At 40.3% G+C, this 4,272-nt stretch overlaps 1 long non-coding RNA gene across 1 annotated transcript; it reads left to right on the top strand.

The window, feature by feature from the left end:
• Positions 1 to 255: 255 nt before the first annotated feature.
• Positions 256 to 2,053, top strand: LOC311507102. The gene is made up of 3 exons (XR_014699715.1): positions 256 to 536; positions 1,139 to 1,273; positions 1,374 to 2,053. It is a non-coding gene; the product is annotated as an uncharacterized lncRNA (long non-coding RNA).
• Positions 2,054 to 4,272: the final 2,219 nt, after the last annotated feature.

Consider the following 4,272-nt stretch of genomic DNA (forward strand, 5'->3'; position numbering starts at 1 on the left):
GTAGCCACCACCAACATCAAAAATAAAGGCCATTCCAAACCCCCCCTATCGATTCTACTCTCAACATTTCTCCTAGCTTTTTCGGGTTCCTGCGACGTTCCGATTTAACACCAAAAAAAAGGAACAAAGGGGTAGACAACTTCTTATCAGATATAAACCAAATTCATTATCACATTTTAGCACATATGACTGCACAAATACTGTTTATATTCTTTTCTTTATTTTAGATGGTCAGATCAGACTGGTTGGTGGTAACAAGTGCTCTGGTAGAGTTGAAATCAATTTCAACAGCAGCTGGGGAACCATCTGTGACCACAACTGGGACATACATGATGCTGAGGTGATCTGTAGACAGTTGAACTGTGGGACAGCACTGAGTGCTCCTGGTTCTGCTCACTTTGGTGAAGGAACTGGAGAAATCTGGCTTGATGATGTGGCCTGTTCAGGAAATGAGAGTTATCTGAATGAATGTCAGCACAGAGGATTTGGGAGACATAAATGTGGACACAATGAGGGCGCTGGTGTCATCTGTTCAGGTAATCATCCACAGAAAATCAAATATTAAAATGTACTAATGGTTTTCTACAGCAGCTACCTAATTCATATTACATTTAACTGTTCTGTCTGCACATGTCCACGTTCATGCTCATATAAGGTGAGGGCACACCGACAACTTTATGACCACTGACAGGAGAATCACCAGACACCCCCACCCCATAGCAATGAGACTGATTGATGGCAGCAGCCATCCCCAGCCTGACACAGCACAAAAACAGTTTAAGGAACAACTCAAAAAAACAAAGAACAGCACAAGGTGTTGACTTGGCCTCCAAATTCACTAGATCCCAGACTGATCAAGTATTTGATTGATCCTTTATGAAGCGAATTTGCCCAACATTCAGTGTAAATATTTTCTTTCCTGAATTTAAAACTCATGGATATTTTATCAAGTCTTGTGCAAACTGAAACCAGCCTTGCTATTGTAACTGAACACTGCAGTATAAAATGATTCATTAACATTTGATTATTTCGTTTTGTATGTTCATAATTACACTGCAAACAGGAAGTGCTATTAGCTTGTGCAGCTGCTCGTGGGGCAGATTTGCCCAAACATCATTATAAATCTCTTCTCTCCTAGTGCCTTCGTTGTGGTCGACCACCTCTGTGGCTGTAAAGATCCTGCTTTCTCTCCTGCTGCTCTTGCTGGTGGTCTATCTGGTCCACAGGAGAAGACGACAATCGAGGCATCGCGAAGTCCCGGTCCAAACTGAAAGTCTGTGTTCACCAGGGCACACAGTATATTTTAATAAAAGATAGGTGCTTTGGTTTTTCATATTTTAAAGGAATATCTTCTTCTGACTCTTGTCTTTCAGTGACTGTCGCATACACTTGTGAAGACGACGACCATCAGGAGCGTCGCCACTGGAATGTTGAGCTGGTGGAAATGAGCAGGGAACAGACAGAGCCAACAGGGAACGTGGAGGAAGAAGAGAGTAATCCTTATGATTATGAAGAGATTTAGACAGAGGGAAAGTAGATGATGAGGAATATATGACAGAGGCCTTTTCTGAATAAAGAAAGATGTTCCCATCCCCCAACAGCCTCATCCTTTCCGTTACGCATTAGCAGTTACCCAGTCATTAGCTTGCTAAACGGACGCCAACAGTTGCCTCGCAGCGGTGTCCTCATGAACTACAGTCAAAGTTGCCGCTTGAGTCACATGTTACATTTGAAGGCAACAATTGTTCTGGCTTGACATTTTTTCAGAAGCCATACTGAAAGATCTCTTTTGACCCTTGATTAGGTCCAGGCAGCAGAAGAATCTCAAATCACTGAGTGTATGATTCCCATGCCATTATGCAGCAATCTTAACCCTTTATAGGGCACTCATTGAAATACTTGGAAATTCTTAATTTCCACCCTTATTGTATATTTGGGTCCAGATATATTTGGACACTGACACAAGTTTTTTTATTTTAGCTGTTTACCAAAACATGATCAAGATACAGTTATAGAATCAATGAGCATACACCTCCAAGATTAGTTTGCGGCTTCCTGCCTCCGCTTTGTCTCTTCACTGAAGGTCTGAATGATGTTCAAAACACACGCTTCATGTATACTGCATCATGTAATTGCTATATATCTGCTTTGTGGCATTTTGCTGTTGCAAATCAAGTAAAAGGCAAGTTGAATTGAGTAAAAAATTCAGTTGTTCAGTGAGTTTCTGTCTAGCTTTCTTTTTTGTCATCTCCCCGTTTCATACAACCCCTGGCAAAAAATATGGAATCACCAGTCTTGGAGGATGTTCATTCAGTTGTTCAATTTTGTAGAAAAAAAAAAGCAGATCACAGACATGACACAAAACTGAAGTCATTTCAAATGGCAACTTTCTGGCTTTAAGAAACACTAAAAGAAATCAAGAAAAAAAATTGTGGTAGTCAGTAACAGTTACTTTTTTAGACCAAGCAGAGGGAAAAAATTATGGAATCACTCAATTCCGAGGAAAAAATTATGGAATCATGAAAAACAAACAAACAAATGAACACTTCAACACACCACTAGTACTTTGTTGCACCACCTCTGGCTTTTATAACAGCTTACAGTCTCTGAGGCATGGACTTAATGAGTGGCAAACAGTACTCTTCATCAGTCTGGCTCCAACTTTCTCCGATTGCTGTCGCCAGATCAGCTTTGCAGGTTGGAGCCTTGTCATGGACCATTTTCTTCAACTTCCACCACAGACTTTCAATTGAATTGAGATCCGGACTATTTGCAGGCCATGACATTGACCTTATGTGTCTTTCTTCAAGGAATGTTTTCACAGTTTTTGCTCTATGGCAAGATGCATTATCATCTTGAAAAAAATGATTTCATCATCCCCAAACGTCCTTTCAATTGATGGGATAAGAAAAGTGTCCAAAATGTCAACGTAAACTTGTGCATTTATTGAAGATGTAATGACAGCCATCTCCCCAGTGCCTTTACCTGACATGGAACCCCATATCATCAATGAATGTGGAAATTTGCATGTTTTCTTCAGGCAGTCGTCTTCATAAATCTCATTGGAACGGCACCAAACAAAAGTTCCAGCATTATCACCTTGCCCAATGCAGATTCACGATTCATCACTGAATATGACTTTCATCCAGTCATCCACAGTCCACGATCGCTTTTCCTTAGCCCATTGTAACCTTGTTTTTTTTCTGTTTAGGTGTTAATGATGGCTTTCATTTAGCTTTTCCGTATGTAAATCCCATTTCCTTTAGGCAGTTTCTTACAGTTCGGTCACAGACGTTGACTCCAGTTTCCTCCCATGTGTTCCTCATTTGTTTTGCTGTGCATTTTCTGTTTTCAAGACATATTGCCTTAAGTTTTCTGTCTTGACGCTTTGATGTCTTCCTTCGTCTACCAGTATGCTTGCCTTTAACAACCTTCCCATGTTGTTTGTACTTGGTCCAGATTTTAGACATAGCTGACTGTGAACAACCAACATCTTTTGCAACATTGCGTGATGATTTACCCTCTTTTAGGAGTTTGATAATCCTCTCCTTTGTTTCAATTGACATCTCTCGTGTTGGAGCCATGATTCATGTCAATCCACTTGGTGCAACAGCTCTCCAAGGTGTGATCACTCCTTTTTAACTGCAGACAAACGAGCAGATCTAATCTGATGCAGGTGTTAGTTTTGGGAAATAAAATGTACAGGGTGATTCCATAATTTTCTCCTCAGAATTGAGTGATTCCATATTTTTTTCCCTCTGCTTGGTCTAAAAAAGTAACTGTTACTGACTACCACAGTTTTTTTTTCTTGATTTCTTTTAGTGTTTCTTAAAGCCAGAAAGTTGCCATTTAATGACTTTAGTTTTGTGTCATGTCTGTGATCTGCTTTTTTTCTACAAAATTAAACAACTGAATGAACATCCTCCAAGACTGGTGATTCCATAATTTTTGCCAGAGGTTGTAGTTTCTTGATTACCCCTGCTATCCCAGCAGTGCCTTTTATTCCTATTTTTGAAAGTTTTCATTAAATATACTTTGAGTTGTTCAGCCTGCCTCTCTGGACTGTCTGTTTTGCACTTGAGCCCTCACTCCATTGTCACGGCCTGGCTTGTAAGCCATGACAAAAGACAAAGAAACGCGGTTAAACATAAAGGTCAACCAAGTTGGTAGGTGTTAAAACAAAACAAACAGGCCAAACCCAACAGAACCAAAAACCATGTTGGAGGAGTCTAGGTTGAAGATGAGAGAGAGAGAGAGTGAGGATAGTGACTG

This window comes from Chelon labrosus (genome assembly GCF_963514085.1).
Source record: "Chelon labrosus genome assembly, chromosome: 21".
Classification (NCBI taxonomy): Eukaryota; Metazoa; Chordata; class Actinopteri; order Mugiliformes; family Mugilidae; genus Chelon; species Chelon labrosus.